General features: G+C 47.2%; 1 protein-coding gene across 1 annotated transcript in view; it reads right to left on the reverse strand.

The window, feature by feature from the left end:
* Positions 1-22,496, reverse strand: part of KTN1 (kinectin 1) — a 142,082-nt gene extending 119,586 nt beyond the window's left edge. Inside the window, exon 1 of the mRNA XM_054970579.1 lies at positions 22,419-22,496. The gene's annotated coding sequence lies outside the window, so the exon portion shown is untranslated. The remainder of the gene's footprint in view (positions 1-22,418) is intronic.
* Between the last annotated feature and the right edge of the window lie 591 nt (positions 22,497-23,087).

Below are 23,087 nucleotides of genomic sequence, written 5' to 3' on the forward strand. Positions count from 1 at the left end.
CTTCAGTGGTTAATCCTGAGTTGTCCTAGATCCCTCCTGACAGCAATACTAGTATGTAACCTACTACTCCCGACAGGTTACGGCGACACTTCTGGCTCAAGGAACCTTCTCCCAATGCATCGGAGAAATAAAGGCTTTTTGCACCAGAAAGTATGGCCATTAGCAGAGCAGCGGGGACCAACCAGTGATTCTCCAGCTTTTTCCTGTCCTCTTTCCAATAGCCTACCCAAGCCCCCACATTTCCCAGAAAACCTTTTGAACCGTTACCTTTGCACATACAAACACATAACTTTTATTAGCACCACCAGATAAATCAGTCCTGCCACAAACAATTGGAATTAATTGGCAATCACAGCTCCGGGTTATCATAAGCATATGGTTTTGATCAGGTATGCTCAAGTTGGTGGTGGTGGAGAGTGCCCTCAAGTCAGAGTTGACTTATGGCGACCCCTGGTAGGGTTTTCATGGCAAGAGACTAACAGAGGTGGTTTGCCACTGCCTGCCTCTGACACTCAAGTTATACCAGTGTATTTTAGTAAATTTTGTACGAGCTTTAATGCGGTTTATTAACAGGTTCAGGAAAAATATACATGTTATTCTATCTGTGACAACTAATCAGAAGCAGATATTTTAACTGCTAGAAAAGTATAAGTGTGATCTGTTTATCTAGCTTGTAGTAGTAATTTAACTCTGCCACAGAAGCTTGCTGGGTGATCTTGGGCTAGTGGCACATACTTAGCCTAACCTACCTCACAGGGTTGTTGTAAAATAAAATGGAGAAGAAGAGAAAAATATAAACTGCTTTGGGTCCCCACTAGAGAAAAAAGAGGAGTATAAATGAGGTAAATAAATGGAAGTTCACTGAAAGCCAGTTTGGTGTAGTGGTTACAAGTGCGGGACTCTTAATCTAGAGAACTGGGTTTGATTCCCCACTCTTCCACTTGAAGCCAGCTGGGTGACCTTGGGTCAGTCACAGCTCTCTCAGACCTCTCTCAGCCCCACCCACCTCACAGGGTGTTTGTTGTGGGGATAATAACAACATACTTTGTAAACCGCTCTGAGTGGGCATTAAGTTGTCCTGAAGGGAGGTATATAAATCAAATATTATTAGTTATTATTATGGGTGACCTTGAGCCAATCACACTGTCTCAGCCTAACCCACCTCACAAGGTTGTTGTGAGGATGCAATGCAGGGAAGGATAATACAGTGAGCCGCTACAGATCCCCAATGAGGAGAAAAGGGAGAGAAATATCCAAATAACCCATGAAAATTACTTAGTCCTATGATAATTTAGAACTATACCCACATACCTTTTCAGTATCTACAACCAAGTTACGACATTAGAAATGTACAAAACCCTTGTGGTTCCAAAACTGGAAACGCAGAAACCCGACTACAGCACCAAAGCAGAGCGGAAATAACTCATCTCCAGCAACAGTCTTCAACCAACTTCAGCGGATTACAGATCACCAGCCACTGGGTGATGCACGCCAAACACAGCCACATTTAGTTCTGCTACTTTTTGGAAAGACCTACTATATGCGCGCACGTGTGTGCGCACGCCTGCGCTTGTGGGTCAACAGCAAGGGTGTCATGCCCCCTGCTTCTCTTTGCGGACCTACTGTGGAATAGCAAGGAAAGGTGGCTTTGTGATTCCTTTTGAACCTCCTCTTCCAGTTGCGTGGCTCTGATGTCATGTTACTTCTTGTCTTGTGCTTGCAACTCAGTCCCATGCTGCCATCTGGGGGTTAATGGCAAGTCTTGGGTCTGGAAAGGTTGAAAAGCTAGAGGACAGCAGCTAGTTTGCATATTTTTAAAGAAATTATTTATGCTGTAAGAATAATGGGAGGGGGTGGAAATTTTATTTTGCAACAACAAATGAGTCTCACATCAGAGATGATGGCTCCACAAGGACATCTTCACAGCTCGCATGTTCCCCATTTCATCACAGAGCTGTTAGCTCATTGCCACAATGCTCCTTTGTCCCAGGAACCAGTTTTGGAGCAGGCAGTTTCGAACTAAAGCTCCAGAAGCACAAATCCTCTTCAGTGTGTTGCTGTGTGTCCCCTGGCTCCGAGGGTCACCTTTTATGAAGACCATGCCAATTCCACAGGCACGCCACTCGTTGAAAATCACCACCTGGTACCATAGTCAGAGCTCCAGATTCGCGAGACACACAGAACATTACATTCAACTCCATTCATAAACCATTCACAATAAGAAGGGGACATCGGCCAAAGCATTCTCGTTTCCATGCTGAGCCGATTCAAGTGTTTCAGGGGGAGAAAGGATGGTGCACAGTTCTCCTAGGCTTGGGCCATTTCAAGAGGCTGGCAGAGGATGCCACATATGCTCACATCAGGTCACGATCTCACAATCTGAACTGTTTTGCATTCGTGGTCAGTTTCGTCGGCTGCTCTGCTTTCTATTTGTCAAGTTTGGAGAGTGCCTTTCAGAGGCCTCTGCCGTCTCCTTAAGATACAACCAACCTGAATCAAATACGACTGACTGCCTCTGTTCACTCCAAACTCCAGATCGTTTATTGATTTAGCACTCCCCATAGTTCTCTCTTCCTGCACTTTAACCATACAATCCCCCCACAGTAGACTATTTATGTTTTATGTATGTCATTTACAGTCTGTCTTTCTCACTGAGACTCAAGGAGGATTACACAGTACGAGATCAGTACAGTCAATAGCAGGAACATTTCCATAAACAATGGCATAGGGTAGATAGATACACAGCATTAGTAGGAATCCAATACAACACAGTGGTGAATTCTATGGTTCCTAACTCATTAGCAGATCATCTGAGACCCCCTCCCTACAATACAGCCCTCCTATCTGAGTAAAAAGCCTTTTTGGATAATTTGGTTTTGCATTCTTTGCAGAAAGCCTGGAAAGTGGGGGCTCTCCTGACCTCCTCAGGCAGGCCGTTCCACAGGGTGGGGGCCACCACAGAGAAGGCCCGTGTACGATTTCGCTGATGTGCAGGGTAGCACCTGCAGGAGACTCTGTTTGGAAGAGCGAAGCTGCCGTGGAGGAGCACAGGGAGGGAGGCAGTCCCTTAGGTTATGCCAGACCAAGGCCATGAAGAGCTCTGTAACAACCAATACCTTGAACTGAGCTTTGTACCAACCAATACCTTGAACTGAGCACAGTAACTAATGGGTAGCCAATGGAATGACTGCAGGATAGGAGTAATGTTCATGCCCCTGCTCGCTCCTGGTAACAGTCCAGCCGCAGCATTTTGCACCAACTGGAGTCTTCTAGTTAGTTTAGATGGGAGACCTGTGTATAGTGTATTACAATAGTCAAGTCTTGATGGTACCATAGCATGGATCCAGGTGGCCACGTCAGCCATGTCGAGGTAAGAAGCCATTTTCCAGGCTAGAGTGAGGTTGTAGAAAGCATTTTTTTTGGTGGCTGCCTTTACTTGTTTTTCTAGTAACAGCGCTGGATCCAGTATAATGCCTAGGCTCTTAACCGAGTCTTAACCTAGTCTTGGAATGAGAGTGTGCAATGATTGGCCTAAGCTCACCCAGTGAACTTCAGTGGCAGAGTGGGCATTTGAAACCGGGTCTCCCAGACCCTAGTCCAACACTAACCACTACACAATATTGCCCATCTCTGTCAACAACCCCAAGAGCAGCCCAGTTACACAACTAGCTCATATTCTTTTGTGGCTGGGGCAGAGAAGAATGCTTTTGATCCCTGGTGTCAGGGAAGGGGCACAGCTCAGGGACAGAGCATCTGCTTGGCATGACGAGGGTCCCAGGTTCAATCCCTGGCCTCTTCGGTAAGGTTCAGGTTGTAGGTGATGCGAAAGACCTTTGTCTGAGACCTTGGAGAACTGCTGCCAGTCCAAGTCGACAATACCGGGTGTGATGGACTAATGAACTGATTCGGGGGGGGGGGGGGAGACAATGCTTAAGCAACTTCTTTGTTAGCAACTTTTAAGGGGAGGAGGGAAAGATTTAATATCAGTCTTAACTGGAAATTTTAAAATCTTTTTAGGCAGCCGCCTTGAACTAGGTGGATAGGTGGGTTATAAAATGCTTGAATAAAGAAGTAAGTCTATGGCAACCCGCACATCAGAGTAGGCCAGAGAACGGCCTACTATGTCAAGTTTTTACTCAATGAATTCAATGTTGAAGTTTTCCCCTTACTCTTACCAATTGTCAAGCTTTGAACCAAAGTGGTTCTATTTTATTCTACTGTACTTATTCGATTTCTAGCCCACCCTCCCTGCAAATGGGCTCAGAGCGGATTACATCAAGCATAAATACAAGTAAAACCACAATAAAATCATAACAACTGTAAATACAGCTTAAAATTTACAGTTTACAATTCCCAAGATGGCGGTCCATATCTGTAACATCCACCCCTGGTGATAGTACACAAGGGTGAAGGGAGGAAAGGAGAGAGCAACATCCTAGTTGGATTGATTCATATGGGAGGGGCAAGATGATTATACACCCACACACCCACACACCCACACACCCACACACACACACACCCCAGAGACTGGTAGAAAGGCTCACCAGATGACACAGAACAGCCTCAACCATATGCCTAGCAGAACATCTCTGTCTTACAGGTCCGCCAAAAGAACAGAAGTTCTTGGTAGGCCCGAGTATCCACAGACAGAGAGTTCCACCAGGTTGGAGCCAGGACTGAAAAGGCCCTGTCGCTGGTTGAGGCCAGTTGAGCCTCCCTGGGGCCAGTTTGTCAGCTGATCTCTGAGTACTCTGGGGAAAGGGATGCTTCACTCAGGATCGGAAGCAAACACAATTTTTAGGCATAAGCGGCCTGCTCCGGACAGTCAGGCACCCTTTATCGGTGACCATCAAGCCTCAACTCTGCCCCTTTGCCAGGACCACGCAGCCACGTGTCACTTTCGTAAGGTCCAAACCGCTAGAAATAGGCTGTGACTGCACTTGAGTTAAGCTGCGAGCAACTGAACGCGGCTGATAAAATTTCAGGCATGCGGCAGGACGGTTGTGAGCAACTAAGAAAAGAGAAATCAAAACCAGACTTCTTTTTGAAAAAGACATTTGTCTCCTGGGGGACGTGAGGCAAGAGATAAAGCTGCAATAGCTTCCTTCCTATATTCTGAGGTTGGAGCACAGCTAAGAAAAAAAAAAAGAAAACTGATCATCTCGGTGCACTGGAGATTCCCACCTCACGATGCTCCGGAGGTCTCCGGGAACAGCATTCCATGGGCAATCTGGGGCTGCAGGAGGAGGAAAAGAGGTAGAGAAACTGCGCTCCGACCCTTTCCATCAGTGCACATTTTGTGCACTAGATCCAACTCATGACGAGGAAGCATACACAACCTGACTGTAAGTGGATTTCAATTAAAAGATTCCTGGAGGGGGTGGGGGAGAGGCAGCAGCGTTCAATGCAAACGACACAGTTAATCCGTGCAATACCTCAATTAGGTCAAAATGATGTTTTAGGCGGTGAGTATGCTTTCTCCGCTCATTATTTTAGCTGATCCAATTACGTCTTCAGCGTACGAAAGTGCAATATACATGTTAATCAGTTTATTTCTTCAACTGGTTAAAAGCAAACACCGGCGACGAAAATGTTATTCAGCTGGAAAACAACACCCAAAAGTTCAACACGGTTTGTAAACGTAGCAGTCGGAAACCAAAAGGTTATACAAATCATAGGTATTTTCTCTGCTACTGTAATATGAACGCTGCCTGCAATCCAGCAGCCACTTCCACCCACCCACCCACCTACCCCTCTTTCCATGGTCTCCAAAAAACTAATCCTGAGCTTGTGGGAACTCTGCTGTCTTAAAACCAAGGGTCAGCTCTGTACAGCTCATCCTTCGGAGATAATCTGAATATGACTGACTGACGGAAGCCACAGGGGCATAAGAGCGCCTAGCAGGATCGTGTCCCCCATTCTTCCTTGAAGCAGGGCAACAGGGAGATTCCCCCCCGCCTACACCCTAACAGCCAATTCAGCAGCTGAGCTTAAAATAATCACTCCAGGCATTAGAGGAGGGAGAGGGGAGGAAGACTTGTGCATGCACACCAGGATGGTAAGAATGAGTTCAATAGCTCCTCATTTCCTGAATCTACTGACTCACCTGTTCGCTGGAAACCCCAAGTTCTAGTATCATGCTGGGAAGGGGAGAAATCTAGCCACTTTCTTCTAGTCACTTCTAATTGTATAAATCTCTATCATGGATTACAGAACTCACAGAGCACCACCACCCCATCCCTCTTTTGGTTAGTGGATTGGAACAGGATCTGGCAGATCCAGGCCGTTTTCACATGTCCTTAAGTTCCCCCTTTTTTTGCTCTATGAGGCTGTTAGTTGCGATCTCGTTATCATGACGCACCGTTCACATTGCCTTAACTTGCGCGGCTGCGTACCACTTCCAGACGTTCACATGCCGCGAAAAAAAGCGCTGTTCTGGGCGGTGAATGAGCTTGCGTCACAGCTGACGAGAACAACTTCCTGTCCATTTTGCCTCTTTTTAAAAACCAGGAACCCAGATGTGCACTATATCGCTGTTTCTACATGCAAGATTGAACCTCCCCTCCCCAACCGCAGCCTGTGATAGGCTGTATTTTTTGCCCGCCAATTTATTTCAAAAGACATTGTGGATCAAGGGTCATCGGTGGGGAAAATCTTGGGAGTCAGTGATCTCGAAATGGCGCACACATGCTCAGCCAACCACTGTCAGCTGTTATGTTTCTGCTCAAAACCCAGTTTGTATTTTTTTCAATGGATTTGCACGATTGCATTGTCACTATAAAAAAAAAAACTTTTACAAATCCAACAGTCTAGGAGTGTTCCATTATTTGCAAAGCGTAACTTTAATTTAATTTATTAGATTTATATTCCGCCCTCCCCACGCCAGCAGGGCTCAGGGTGGAACTTCAACATTAAACAGTTAATGTCCTTAGTTTTTAAAAGTTGGCTGTCAGTGCAGTTGATTCCCTTTAAACAAGACATCGCAATAGCGCAACAAAGGTGTCCTTTTAAAAAAAATTAGGCATAACCGTCACCAGGAGTCTGAGAGGCTTCTGGGATTCCTGGTTGTGGGTTGGAAAATCTCTTCCTAGGGAGCGGAAACCGAGAAAGGAGGAGGGGTTGAGAGGGCGGTCTCTGGAGAAGCGTTTCCAAGCGTTCACATGCATGCAAAAAACTCACTAAAAATGTGTTACATAGTGGAATAAATGGGAAATCTGTATTCTCAGAGAAAGCGCAACGATGACGGGAGGATGATGGGTTTTTCACAGGTGGATTACAAGGATGGCTGATTCCGCACACGTTGGATAATGCACTTTCAATGCACCTTATCAATCGTTTGAGGTGGATTTTTTGTTCCGCGCACACAAAAATCCGTTCCAAATGATCTATAAAGAGAATTGGAAGTGCATTATCCAACATGTGCAGAATCACTCGATGTTTGTACAGCTGTGAGTATAGTGGAACAATTGCGATACTGCGGCGCTAAAATAAGGACGCGTGAAACGGGCCCCAGAGTCATTTTGCCATGCCTACTTCACACATTTATGACAATAAAATGGAATCAGGGAGAATGTTGTTGTGCACCACTCCAGGTCACCACTGAAACCATAAAAGGGGCTCAGCTTCGCACTGCTCACCAGAATCTGTACTTAATGAATGTTTACGGTTTGAGGGAGCAGTTCATTACCATGATCAGGTGAACCACAAATGGGAGTCCTTTCAAAAAAAATGAAAGAATCGGACTTGGGTTTCCTACACTTTCAAACAGAATGGTTTCATCTACAGTTCGCTGCTTGCAACCTGTGGTGGTCTAATTACTGTTTTGCCAAGAGCGACATCAAAAGCATTTTCAGGCATGAGTTTAGCTGAGAATGGCTTCCCCCTGTTGTAACCTCCCCTCTCCCTCAGTTTCGTTTGTCCGTAAGGAGACAACCTCACACTGAGTGCATGCAGTACAGCAATGCGTGACACACCGATACACTACAGGGAAGTGGCCAAAGGTCGTTTAACACTTCCCACTGCCTGAAGTAGCAACACCGCTCCCCTCCCCTTCAGTTTACACAATGTGGGCTGTGTCACAGAGGGTGTCACAGAAGAGAAAGTCACTGGGGAAAACAAACAACGGTAACCCATGCAGGCAAGAGAACTGAGGGTAACACTAAAGAAACACACAACACTGCCAACCAAGGCTGGACCCCCCCAAGCTGCCAAGAAAGCTTTAAGCACCAGGCACACTTCAGCAGAGCACGTGCTGGGTTAGATATCACGTGAAGCTCCCTTACATTGATTAGACCAGGGCTTTTTTTCAGCGGGAACGCAGTGGAATGGAGTTCCGGCACCTCTTTAAAAAGGTCACATGGCCGGTGGCCCCGCCCCCTGATCTCCAGACAGAGGGGAGTTTAGATTGCTCTCTGTGCCACTCGGCGGCACGGAGGGCGATCTAAACTCCCCTCTTTCTGGAGATCAGGGGGCGGGGCCACCGGCCCTGTGACCATTTTCACCGAGAGCAATTTAAACTTTTAAAAACTCCCCCCTTGTTCCAGCTGACCCAAAGTGTGCGGTCCTGAGTTCCACCACTGAGTTCCACCACCTCTTTTTCCAGAAAAAAAGCCATGAATTAGACCCATTGGTCCATCAAGGGCAGTACTGTCTACTCAGACTGGAAGTGGCTCTCCAGGTTCAGGTCTTTCACATCACCTGCTACCAGATCCAGGGATTGAACCTAGGACCTTCTGCATGCCAAGCCGATGCTCTGCCACTGAGCCACAGTCCCTTGGAATCCAATACAGGGAACCAAGGCCTAAGAAAAGCCACACCGCTAAGTAGTTTAGAACATAAAGCATCTTCTGCTATGCAACCACAACATACATTTTAAGACAGGCTTCATTACTAGACCCAGTATGATTTTGTACATACATTTTGAGGAGTGGATGGAATTCCAAGGCAGAGCATTCATTTGGTCTGCAGAAGCCCCCACGTTCAATGCACGGCATCCTCCGTTTAAAAGATCTCAGGAAGAGAGGGCTAGAAAGAACCTCCCGTCTCTGAAGCCCTGGTGAGCAGCTTTGGGTTGTAACAGGCAAGACTGAGGCAGATGATCAAGGGAGCTGCCTCTCTATAAAGCAGCTTCATTTGTAATCAATTAATTATCCAGAAAAATTTTATGCCACCTCTCTAGAAACCTGCCCAAGGCAGCTTACAAAATAAAAAATAACAACATAAAAGTTCTGCATCTTAAAAACAATGACACTATAACGCTGTAGCATCCCCACACCCATTTCTTCTTAATTCACAACATTCCCGTTTTTATTTTTTAGATTTAAGAAAGTATTATGACGTCCTAAGATGCCATCAATAAGTCCCAAAATGTCCTGACCTGGATAGCTCATGTGAGCCTGATCTTGTCAGATCTCAGAAGCTGAGGCCTTGGTTAATAATTGGATGGAAGACCGCCAAAGACGACCAGGGTTGCAGAGGCAGGCAATGGCAAACCAACTCTGTTAGTCTCTTGCCGTGAAAACCCTGCCAGGGGTCGCCATGAGTCAGCTATGACTTGAGGGCACTCTCCACCATCAAGCCCCAATGTAAGTTGCTGAGATTCACCATCGGATGTCTACGCAGGGCACCATTTCAGGCAATGAAGATTAACGTTAATACTGGTGGGTACATTATTTACTTACTTCCTTTATACCCCATTTTCCTCCCCAGTGGGGTCCCATAATAGCTCTCCTTGCCTCCATTTTATTCTAACAACGCTGTGTGGTAGGTCAGGCTGAGAATTTGTGACTGATCCAAGGTCACCCAGTGCAGAGGGGGGAGGATTCAAACCCAAGTCTTCCAGATCCTAATCCAATACTTTAACCACGACACCAAGCGAGCTCTACACAGACCTACTTCATCTGCTTTTATGTAGTCTGTAGGACTCCCTTCACCCAACGAACACGCCAGACGCAAGAAAAGAATGACCCGCATGCGTTGCTCTCACTTCCCCTCCCAAAGCGGAGGAACAACCGTCTATCAGCTCACTTCCTCCCCTGGCACACTACAAAATATGCAGCTACAAAGAATGGCCTGCTGTACACGTCTTACAGCGGAAGCACTCGGGTTCTCTTTTCACATAGAGAAGTCTGGAAAATCAAGGCCACAGTGGCCTCAAACATCAACGGAGATCGCCCTTCTGCATCAGCTACGGCTGCTGGAGCTTGGGGGGGTGGGCAAAAAGAAAAGCTTTCTTCAAAGAGATCCTCTAGCAAGAATTGCCACGAAAACCTTGCGATGCTGTCAGAAAAGACTCGGGGACAATTTCCTGATCTTCCACCCATACACATTCACCAGAGGGGACATGCCAGTTCAAGCATCAGAGCGCTTCCAGAAGTGAACGACTCGGTGCGTGGGCAGCCGCAGACTTTTTACGCTGCTCTCGCAAGACTGGGACAGCAGATGGGAGTCTTTCAGGAAACATTCCGTATGCAAATAGCTGCGGCCAAGTTTGAAGCTCAAGACGTGGCAGATGCAAAACCACCTTCTAAGAACACCAAAAATTATTTTTAAGAATCAGACGCTGGTGTGTTTCTCCAGCTAACAAGTTCCTACATGGACCAATTTCCAGGCTGCTATTCTTTTTCTGGCATTTCACCTTCAGAATATATATATTTTTTTTAAGTTACCCCCAAAATTTCTTACTCAGCAGCATGCTAGGGTCTGACAGGCTGGTTTAAAGCAGCACAACACACGAACCTCCACATGATGCAACACACAAACCAACAGGACTGGAGTTTAAGGAAATTCCTACTTTAGTGCTGCCTGGAGCTTTAAAAAAGCAGGGAGGGGGCCTTAGACACCCAGCAGGCTGGCTGCATTTTGCTTTTCAGGTCGTATGTTGCCCAAGCCCAGGAGGCTGCTTCGATCAGCAGACAAACAATTACTGGTGGTCCCTGGCCCCAAGGAGGTTCGCCTTGCCTCAACAACGGCCAGGTTTTTTCAGTCCTGGCACCTACCTGGTGGAACTCACTGTCTGTGGAGGCCCGGTCTCAATAAGATCTGCTATCGTTTCGCCAGGCCTGCAAGACAGAACTGTTCTGCCAGGCTTATGGGGGTTGAGGCGGATGAGCCACCCAACCGGCCCCTCCCAGTGTGTACGGGGATATGTGCCAATTCCACACTGGCGGAGTTTTAACTGTCCTGCCCTGTGGGCCCAAGGTGCTATGTAGGGGCAAAATGAGCTGACTTGTTTATGTTTAAATGCTGTATCTTATGGTTATAGATCCAGAGGAGTTAGCCATGTTAGTGTGTAGTAGCAAAATAATAAAGAGTCCGGTAGCACCTTTAAGACTAGCCAATTTTACTATAGCATAAGCTTTCGAGAACCACAGTTCTCTTCGTCAGATGCATGGAGTGTATGCCTCTGACGAAGAGAACTGTGGTTCTCGAAAGCTTATGCTACAGTAAAGTTGGCTAGTCTTAAAGGTGCTACCGGACTCTTTACTATCTTATGGTTGCTACCAATGTTTTAAATTGTTTTTAAATTCTGTTCTGAGCCCACTTGCAGTGAGAGTGGACAACAACAAAAACAACAACAACAAAAACAACAACAACACTTCCGGAAGTACTGTTAAATTAATAATTACACTTTCCAATTCATGCCTTCCCTTCAACCACCAAACACCCTGCCATGATCAACCCTACCTTGGAAAGGTAAATCACAGCAAGGAACAAAGAAGCTCAGCAAAGTCTCAAGGAGGATGACTATTCATTCTCAGTATGAACACCCATCTCTTACTTGTACCCAACTTTTGATCAGAGCAAGAATTCTAACTTGGGTATCCGCACCCAATTGTGAACACAGGCCCGCACAACCTAGCCCCCCATACCAAACGCAATTCAGTATCTCTTTAATCAGGCCATGTCCTCATCACATCTACATTAGGTAAAAAGTAAAAGTAGTCCCCCGTGCATGCACCGAGTCATTACTGACCCATGGGGAGACGTCGCATCACGACGTTTTCTTGGCAGACTTTTTACAGGGTGGTTTGCCATTGCCTTCCCCAGTCATCTACACTTTCCCCCCAGGAAACTGGGTACTCATTTTACCGACCTCAGAAGGATGGAAGGCTGAGTCAACTTTGAGCCAGCTACCTGAACCCAGCTTCCGCCAGGATCTAACTCAGGTCATGAGCAGAGTTTGGGCTGCAGCACTGCTGCTTACCACTCTGCGCCACGGGGCTCTTCAAACATCTACATTAGATCACTGTAATGCACTCTACATGGGGCTGCCTTTGAAACCGGCCCATAAACCACAACTGGCTCAAAATGGCGGTCTGGCTATCGTCAGAGGTTGGTCAGAGGGTTCATAACACCCCTGTGCACTGGTTACCCATCTGTTTCTAGGCACAATCCAAAGTGCTGGTTCTTACCCTTCAGGCCGTGAATGGTTTAGGGCCAGGGTACCTGAAGGACTGTCCCCTCCCATACTATCCAGCCTGCCAGTTAAGATCTACCTCTCAAGCCCTGCTCTCTGTGCCTTGTCTTCAGAGACAAAATGGGAGGCTACTAGAGACAGAGCCTATTCTGGGGTGGCACCTCACCTTTGGAACACCCTTCACTTGAGGCTCGACTGGCACCTACTTTACTTTCTTTTAGGTGCCAGGTCAAAACACAACACCATACCCAGGCTTTTAAATTAGGGTTTTATCTTACCAGTTTTTTTAATGCTCTGCTTCTTTTTGATAGTTTTTTTATGCTGTTTACGTCCAACGGCTTGTTTTTATATTGTGATGTTGTTTTAATCGTAAGCCACCTCAAGCAGGATTCTTAAGAAACATCACAGAAATATCCTAAACACGTAAATATTTACTGGGACCTGTCAAGTGTGAAATAACCTCAATTTCTGTAGCCCCAAGAAGAAAGCAGTCTATTGAGCCCCTGGCGAATTGCCGCTTGAGGCTAATGGGCTGCAAAGGTATGGTTGGTGACAAATTGCACGGACCTGCTCTGGTCGCCGCACCAGAATGGTATTCACTGAAAGCTCTGTCTATTGACGCTCAACTAAAACCCATCTCCGTGTCATGAGACCACCTCTATTACTGCAGTAATAGCCTCTCAAGTTTGTTTCAAAGAACTTACTTATTCATTCAAATCTAATCTAATTATGCCACAGTACTCATTAAGTCCAGCCAGTTGCAGCAGAGCAATTTGGAACTGTGGGCCAACCACAGTTATGTTCCGTTCCCTTGCAAAGTAAACTCAAAAGGGAGCTGGGACAGGGCCCAAGTGGCATTCAGATGTCCTTTGTATGTGGTTGTGGGCCCATGCCTCCAGACCCAAACCGGGCAGCAAAAATCACCGTGCATGATACAGACTGCAGCATCTTCAGGGAGGGAACAGAAAATATTTCTATTCAGCCTGCAGGTTTCTCCAAGACTCTTAAAGCAAAGCGAAAACACTGTAGAATTGGAGGAACACTCCCGACAGAAAACATCCAATTATCAGCTGCATATTTTTAAAAAATAACCAACGAAACCAAGATGTGGTCTTTGCTCCCTTTCCACACCCCTCCCTTTCCCAAATTTAACCAGATCTAAAGAATTCCACCCCTGGGTCAAATACAGAAACAAATCCACATCAAGAGCTTATCTAAAACTTAATAAAACCTGAACAGGCAAGAACAAAGTATTCTAAAAATGGGATCCTTTTTAAAGGACTAAAGCCTGCATGCGCCATGAAGCCTCTGGCTCAAACCTTTAGCCCTAATCTCCAAGTAAAACAAACCCTTAGCATGTATACACTGCTTGCATTCATCCTTTATGGGACCTTCGCCTCTCCTTCCCCCTCAGTGCGTACATTTTGGTAGTAATTTAAGGCAAGGGGTTAGTTCTTTTGGCTTACAGCACTTGGTAACTACCGCATACCCTAACACTGCTACATTGAGACTAGGTTGGCCAGTATTATGAACGGAATCATGGTGAACATCAACGTCACTACTTTGAATCACAGTTTAGGAGGTTACTGCTTAGCAGCTTATGCTATCTACAAGAAATTAATGAAAAAGCCAGGGTGACCGAGCAGCCACAGTCATGTTCTCGGCCTAACCTACCCAAGAGCAACAAAAACTGGTAAGGAAAGAACCACATACACTGCCCTGAGCTACTTGGGAGGAGAAGAACGTGGTGACTGGGGGGTTAACTTGTCAACAGCCAGACTGCAAGACTTCCATAAGATGGCAAAAACTCCAGGATCCCTTGATTCCTTTAAATTTTAGAAAACTTAGATTATTTTTTTCCCTTTAGCATTGCACAGGCTTGTTCTAAAAGTATTTCATTTTGACTATTTGAAATCTGAAGTCTCTCCCTCCCAGCCTGGCCCAATTCTCAACATGAGAGAGAAAAGAAAGAAAGAACTTTCAGATCAGGAAATGAGATCAGCTAAACGGAGTGAGCAGGAGGACAATGGTCTGTCCACTGCTTCTTCTAACCCGAATGAAACCACAATTTCATTATCTGCAAACGAAGGAATTTTGCACTTTCCAGTGGAAGCAGTCCTCAGCGACCCAGCTCACTCCTCTCCCACCGCCAACGCAGAGAGTTTCCCAGCCCACCTCCTCAAAAACCACACAGTACCTCTTGCCCCAGCTGCTGCCATTGGGTTGGGAGGGAAAAAAAGATGAAAAATAGTTTCCTGTAATTACTGAATTCTTTAAACCGCAGAGCCCCAGATACTTTATTGTAATCTTGTTCCAGCAGCAACCAGAAGTACTTTGACCTATGATCACCTAATCTGGCAAGCTGAAATAGGGTGGAGTACAGAATGATTGAGGGGGGTGGGGGTGGGGAAGGGAGAGCGGATCTACAGCTACCTGTACCGTCACACCACCCTCAGCAAGCTGCGGCATGCCGACCTTTCTCTGTTGCACCGCATGAGACACAGCGCCGATGGGAATCTTAGAGAAGTTAATGCCTGGTGGTACTTGCAAGACTGGACTTTGTAATATTTGCAGCACGAATGTGCAAGGGACTAAAAGTCTACTGAATAAGACAAATGCAGTGGGAAAGTTAGCAGTCAAGTGGCCGAAGACCGTTTTGCCCTGTCCTCCCAACACATGCAACAAAAGTTCTTAAAAGTCTTTAAAAAATTAAGCAAGAATCCAGAGCGAATTTACTAGAGAACAATAATACCGGGTACATGTTGATATAAGATAGATTTCTCCTCCAAACCCAGTCTTTCACTTTTTATTCCAAAAGATTATTTTAATTCTTAACATCCAAGATACTATCTGAGAGGAACTTGAAGAAACTTTTATTTCCCTCATTTATATTCCCACTTTTCTCCCCAACAGAAACCCAAAGCCGCTTACATTGTTCTCCCTCTCCTCCACTTTATCCTCATAACTAACACCCTGCGAGGTAGGCTAGGCTGAGAGGGCACGACTGGCCCAAGGTCACCCAGCAAGCTTTCACGGCAGAGTTGGGATTCAACTCGAGGAAACCTGCTCCCAACTAGTTATAAAACATGAATACTGGCCCACAGACTATGTCAGGAGCTGCCAAAACAAGATACTTGAATGAGAATTATTTCCAAGTCAGAATAAACACGAGACACTAGAAATATCTGAGAACTTATCTGAAAAATTCAAACACATCACTCTAAAAAAAAGTTTCAGGTGGGTAGCTGTGTTAGTCTGTAGTAGAAGAGCAAGATTTGGGTCCGGTGGCACCTTAGAGACCAACTAGATTTCCAGAGTATGAGCTCTTGAGAGTCGAAGCTCCCTTTGACAGATACCCAGTAGCACTTTAAAGACCAACTAGATTCTTAGAAGCTCATATCCTGGAAATCTAGTTGGTCTTTAAGGTGCGAACAGACCCGGTTCTTACTCTGAAAAAAGTATCAGTGAAAATTTCCAAATGAAGCACACGAAATTTCTCAGGAGGAAAACTGTTCCCATTTTATCGGTTAAAAATCTACATGGAAATCTTCTGTATGTAGACTTCAGTGCCAATAATCCAAGGCCAAAAGCGCAGTTTGTTCTTTGAATAGCAAAAGGTACTTAAGGTGGCAATCCTAAAACACACTTCCGAAGGCGCCAGAGCCAATGAACAGACCTCTCACAAAACATGCTTTCGGAGTGCTATTTCAAGAACCAATCAGCTTTGTTACCTGAATCTTTCTCCACTGGTAAGATGATGCGAAGCGGCATTTCACCCTTTTCTTCAGGCTCCAGGCTAGCAGGCAAACAATTCCCTCCCATTCATCTTTATGACAATCCTATAAAACAATTCTTTATCCTCCCCATCACTTAAGACAGGCCTGCACTGCTTGAAAGCTGCCAAACTGAAGTCTGCCATGTGCTTAAAAGCCCTTTTTTTGCATTCCGACAACAATGTTTATTGGGTCTGGTTTGGCAGGAAACAAACTGTCAGCCCTGGCACAGGAGAAGGTATTTGCTTTCCTGGGCAGTTACTGGTCAACGCCGGGTAGGGGGTAGTGCTAACCTTAGGACATGGGAGACCAACCCCAGCCTTACTGGTTAGCCTTGGGGAAACCACTCTCTTGGCTTGAGCTGCATTCAGAGTAACAGTTTTGACGTGGTCACTAGTGGCGCGTTACTCGAGCAATGCTATATACAGAAAAACCAGGACAACACAAAAGCAACATGTTAAGTCTTGTCTTGCTATAGGTCCCAAATAGCAAGGGAGATTTAACAGCTTTAAAAAACACTTCAAGAGAGGTCCAAGAAAGTATTCTTATCCTTAAGAGCCAGTGCTTACTTGAACACCCGTTCCCCTTGACCTGAAAAGCATGCGCTGCCTGGCCCCTGGCAAACTGGCTGCAAACACAATCCTCTCATCTTCCTGCTTACTGTTCTGATCAACTCATGCTAACTAAGTAAATCCCATCTAGCATACATTCCTTAGCTGGTCAAATACTGCAGTCGAGACAAATACCGATGAATTGCCACACCACCACAACACACATTTTGCAGGAACTGTTCAAAGACATGCTACGTAGTCCAGGAGTCCTCAGCTCTGTTGAGTCTGCAGACACGGTTGAGAAATGATGGGGAGCCCTAAACCTAAAGCTCCACCGTATTATTAAAAATCAAGTGTCAAATACAGTGTTTTGGGAGGGGGAAGGGAGAGATTTCCGTTCTTGATGGGGACCAAATAAAAGTAATTGCCCCAACTTACTATTTCTCTAATTATAACAAAGCTGCGGTGGATGGGTGGTAGTAGCAGCTATGTGCTTTATGGTACCAATAGGGGAATCCAGTTGAAGCTAATATGTTGGCCATAAGCCTGTGAACAATGGACTTCATTGGGATGGGGTGTGTGTGAGAGAGTGAAAGGAAAGGTATGCTGGGTGTGGCAGCTGCTACAAGCACAAGGTAGACTTCCTTGAGACTTCAGCAATACAAATTTCCCTTCTCTCCTTCCTGGCTCTCTTTCTTTTCTACTGTGCAGAGCTGTCACCAAGGCAAAGGAGTTTTTGGCAAACGCATGCTCCGGTGCCCAGATGCAACCTGTTAAAATGCCTGCTATTATCTAAGCTTCTTGAGAGCCAGGTGGATCTCGGATCTTCTCTCCCCTCCCCTCCCCACACACAACCAGCCAATCCCATAACTGCCACATCCAGTTCTCCCAATGCATTGAGCGCACCTCCAAGCCGGCTGGAGACATCGCATGAAGTAGGGGTGAAGGACAGACACTCAAGAAAAGGGGGGGGGGAAGAGGCGCAAGGAAAGGGAAACAAAGAGATGAAGAGAAGAGATGAAGAGAAGAAAGGAACTTGAAAAAGGATAAGGAAGGCGTATGGAAGAGGTCAGCAAGCAAGGCCAAGAAACACACCAGCAGATCTCCTATCCTAAAGCATGTGATTTGTTTTTAATCCCGCCAAATGCTTCTGAGAGAAACACAGAACGTCCCTGACTTCCGATAGACCCCACCACCTTTCAGACTTCCATCACTACGAAGACACCAGCGAGAACATTGCTTTGAGCACCCTTGATCCACAGCCGGTACACAAATAACAAGCCACAAGGGTGACCTTAGCCTAAGAAACCGTGAAGAGCACATAGCAAATAGTACTAAATAAACACTGCTGCTGTTCCACACGGAGGCAGGAACCAGGTAAACTAGAAAGTAGATGAAGCATTCAGAAGCTGACCCCTCAAGGCTGCAAGCACAGACACAGTACTCTACCTGGGCTGGAACGGATACAAGAAGTTATCAGCATCGAGGTAAATCTGAGATTGTAGAACGCCTGCCCATTTTTCCCCAAAAAAGAAAGTTCAGGGGCAGGTTTGTAACTGGCCAGCAAGCCAACGCAACAGTCAGGAAACCCTTTTAAGTTTCGGCATAAACAAGGCAAAATGCCCTCAGTTCATATCTATTGACCTTTTCCAATATTTCTAAAGATTAATAGAATCATAGAGTTGGAAGGGGCCATACAGACCATCTAGTCCATCCCCTGCCCAAAGCAGGATGAGCCTAAAGCATCCCTGACAAATATTCATCCAGCCTCTTCTTGAAAACTGCCACTGAAGGGGAGCTCACCACCTCCCTTGGCAGCTGATCCTACCTTTGAACTACTCTGACTGTGAAAAAGTTTTTCCTAATATCCATCCGTTACCTTTCTGCATGTAATTTAAGCCCATTGCTTCGGGTCCTACCCTCTGCTGCCAACTGGAACAGCTCCCCCTGCCCTCCTCCAAATGACAGCCTTTCAAATACTTAAAGAGAGCAATCACGTCCCCCCTCAATCTCCTCTTCTCCAAACTAAACATTCCCAAGGCCCTCAGCCTTTCCTCGTAGGGCTCAGTCTCCAGTACTATTATATTAATCAGCATCAGATATTTTCAGCCAGAATCCTAAACCCTGGCAGTTGCGCTGGAACAAACTTCACAGAAGTATTTCAAATATTTATGAACTCATCTTTCTCCCAGTAATTGGGATCCAAAAAAATGTGGCACAGGTAAAACGCACAATATTAATTATAACAAAACCATTTAAAAGACCCTAGCCCCACCCTCTAGAAGAGTTCGTTTTTACAGCAGTTTTGGCATGTCATCAGTGTCGGGGGGCCTCCCTCAACTCTTCAGGGAGGATGCCCCATAAAACAGGGGCAGCCATGGAGAAAGCCCACAAATGGACAGCAGCTGACTGCACCTTAAGGTGAGAGCAACTCAGAGGGTCATGCCCCGTGAGACATTATTTGGGGCAGAAGGGCTAGGCTTCATTTATCATGGTATTAACAGCCACTGCTTTACTAAATTCAGTAATATCTGAGGCAAAGTACACTGCTCCTTCAGAAGAGATGCAAGATGCCAAGTTGTCAACATTCCCAGCAAGCAGCTAAAAAGGTCAGGGAATCCATTACCAAAGTAGAGTTTTATCAAGCCAAATCTGATGATTAAGCCATGATGCACGCTGAATATAGCATCGTACGGCTGGCACACAAGAGTGAAGAAATGTATAGAAATAGATATGCCCAAAATATATTGCTGTGGCCAATATATTCTTCTATTCCCCCCCCCCACTCCTTACATCTTTTAAAGTAAGCTTCCAGAGAAAATCAAAGATTCTCTGGAAGTGCTGGCCTCAGTTATATACTTCATCTCGTAAAGTGATTAAACATTTTTACTGTATACCTTTTCAATTGTGCCATCTCTTTTAAGCCACCTCCTGTCCTCCCTCCCCAGATCTGAGATCACAACGTGACAATCTGCTTTGACAATTCATGTGGCGAACTGTAGCGTTACTCTCAGCCAAGCCACCGCTCATTGAATCCTAAACAATTCTGAACAAGAATAGAATTTGTTTCCCCAATTTGAGGAAACGGCTGCATTTTACAGAATGCTTTGATTGGAGATACTGGTATTTTAAACATTTGCAAGGGAAGAGAATTTCAATTTGCACAGTAAAAGGGAAGCACTTATTTACACACAGAGACTCAGAGCTCTGGACACGTCATAACTGCCACAGCAGTCTCTTCAAAACAGTTGGGTTTCTTGCGGAAAGGAAAGAACCAACGTTTTTCAATACACAGATGTCTATTCCTGAGCCCAACACCGCCGCCAACGACAGGAGTAGTTCACATTCTCAAGCTTAAACGTTAAGTTCGCTTTCCCGGGAGTCAAAATATCACATTACCCAAGAAAATGAGAGGGCATGCCTGCAGTTAGGATTCTTCTACACAAAAAGAGCTTTTCAAAACCAGTCGGGACCACATACCTCAGAAGCCACCGTAATCCTTACGTCCAGTACGTGCCATTAAGATAACCCAGCGGCATCTTTCGCAATAGCATCCAGGTCCCATATTTGGACTGGGCACAAAAGAGCCACGCTACCACAGTCAGCCCTGCTGATATGGGACACACTTCTTAGGAGACTCAAAAGCCAAGCCCCAGGATTTTCAAAAGGCAAAAGGCTGACATCCGGTCGGCCGCAGGGAGTTAAGATAGCAGGAGGAGGAGGAGAATTCTCCTCCCGCGCCACCACCACACATTGACCACTAATCTCCTTTGATTTACTTTTTCTCTAAGACCTCTCCCACAGGAAAGACAGCACCAATGAAAACAGAACAAAATCCATAGATGAATGGAGAAAACCCTCCTTTTTCAGCCAGAAGGCTCACGTGGGGGTTTCAGCTTCTCTTAATGGCCACTGGCACCCACTTATAACATGGAATCCACTCAGATCTTTTTCCATGACACTAGGTTGCGGAGAGGGTGCTTCCTTCCAAAGGACTCCATCTCCTTTGAGGGAACAAGGATTGGACTAGGGCAGACCCACTCACCAAAGGGTGTAAGCTTCATTCCCATAAGGACCCCTCCACTTGTACTAAGAAATAAATCCCCGCTGGCCAGCCTTCAACCGCTCCCCAAAGACCTCCTTATCCCTGATTGCATCTGACGAAGAGAGCTGTGGTTCTCAAAAGCTTATGCTACTATAAAGTTGGTTAGTCTTAAAGGTATTACAGGACTCTTTACTATTTTGCAACTACAGATTAACACGGCTAACTCCTCCTAATTATGTTAATTCAAGAAACCAGAGACACACTCATGACCATGGGAAAATCTCAAGAGATTTCTCTGCTCTCTAGGGGCAACTCTCACACACCTCAGAAAATAAGCTGCTTACATTTACTCACCTGGGGGTCTTGGGCATCATCCTTGGAAACCACAACACATGTTCATGTCTAGGGCTCTAAATTTAAGACTGAGCAAGATCCGGGTCCAATAGCACCTTAAAGGCTAGTTAGATTTCCAAGATATGGGCTTTCAAGAGTCAAAGTTCCCCTCATCAGGCACATTTTGAAGTGGAACCATGTAGGGTTTTTACCACACCTTGGAAATCTAGTTGGTCTTCTAAGGTCCTACTAGACCTAAATCTTGCTCTTCTACTGACCAACATGGTTACCCATTTGCATCTCAAAACAGATTTTGACACAAGAGTCTTTCTTGTGGGGTGCACTGAGGGGGCTGTTCTCCCCCATTATAATAAGGAAACAGAAACAGTGTCTCCCCCATCCAAACTTATGGGTGGGCCTGTACTAGATTTAGGAGTGGCTAGTTGTGGGTTCAGGATCAAGAATTTTCTGGGGTGCCAAGCAGGGGAGGCCCCCCCAGACCCTTTCATCACCCCATTGAATCCCACCCTTGCACTGCCCCAAATGATACCTCTACCCACCATCTGTACTAAGGGGTGGCTTGGTTGTGGTTCAAGATGGACTCTTTCATGGTGTCCTAGGAGGGGAACCCCCCAGACCCCTTCAGCTCCCCACTGAACCCCATCTCTGCATCCCCCAAAAGGATTCCTCTGCCAGGCATCTGTACTAGACTTAGGGGGTGGCTGGCTGTGGATTCAGGATTGAGACTCTTTTGGGGTGCCTGGGGGGAGGCCCCCACATCCCTTCAGCACCCCTTGACTCCCACCCCTGCACTCCCCAAAATGTTTCCCGCACCCACCTCCTGTACTAGACTTTGAGGGGGGGGCTGCTTGTGGGTTCAGGGTCGAGACTCTTTGGGGGGTGCCTAGGAGGGGAGCCCCCCCATCCCTGCCCTCCCCAAGAGGATCCCCCCATAAGGACAAGAGGGGCTCCACTTAGGAAGAGGAAAGGACCTGGGGGGCGGGCAGGCCCTGAGCCCCCTCCACCCCAGGTTGGGGGGCTTCTTTTGGCCGCAGGGCCTTCGGGGGCGCCCCCTGCCTGGCCTCCCTGGAGGGGCGGGCGGAGGTCTCGCTTTTGCCCCCCCGAGCCGAGCCGAGCCAAGCCCGAGCCGCCCATGAGGCGAGCCCGAGCCGCCCAGCCGGGCCGGGCCTAGCGGAGCTGCCCGAGAGGCCGGGCCTGGCGGTGCCTGGCCGGCCCGCTCCGGCCTCCGCGCCTGAGGGGAGAGCAGGGCCGGGGGGCGGCGGAGGGGCGCGACGCACCTGGCAGCGGCAGCCCGGCCGGCGGCGGCGACGGAGGAGGAGGGAAGCGGAGGGCAGGCGAGAGCGGCGGCGGCGGCGGCGGCGCCTCCTCCTCACACGGCGGGCCTTCGGGGCGGAGAGGAGAGGAAGGGAAGGGAGGCGGCCCGGCACGTCTGCGGCGTCGGCCGGCCTCCCCTCCATGCCGCCATCCCCGCCCCGCCGCCTGTTAAAGGGGCCACTCGCCGGCCCGAGCGACGGCGGGCGGGACTCTGCGCGGCCTCGGGGGACGGAGAGGGCCCGGCCCGGCTCGCCGCCTTCCCCCTTGGGGCGCTCGAGGAGAGGGAGGCGCGAGTGCCTCTGAGGGCGTGCAGAGCGCCCCGGTCCCAGCGAGGCGGCGCCGACTCGGGGGGGGGGGGCTTCTGCAGAGACGGGGGTGGGTGGGCCGGGGGATCTCCCGGAATGACAACTGATCTCCAGGCGACGGGGATCTACTCCCCGGGAGAACGCCGTTTCAGGTGGGTGGCCCGGTTGGTCTGTAGTAGGAGAGCGAGATCTGGGTCCAGGAGCACCTTACAGACCTGGAAATACCCCAGAATCTAAGAGCGAGATCCGAGTCCAGTAGCACCTTAAAGACCAACTAGATTTCCGAGATCTCCTTAGATTCGCAGGGCAAGGTCCATGATCCAGTAG

The sequence above is a fragment of the Eublepharis macularius genome, chromosome 2 (genome assembly GCF_028583425.1).
Source record: "Eublepharis macularius isolate TG4126 chromosome 2, MPM_Emac_v1.0, whole genome shotgun sequence".
Lineage (NCBI taxonomy): Eukaryota > Metazoa > Chordata > Lepidosauria > Squamata > Eublepharidae > Eublepharis > Eublepharis macularius.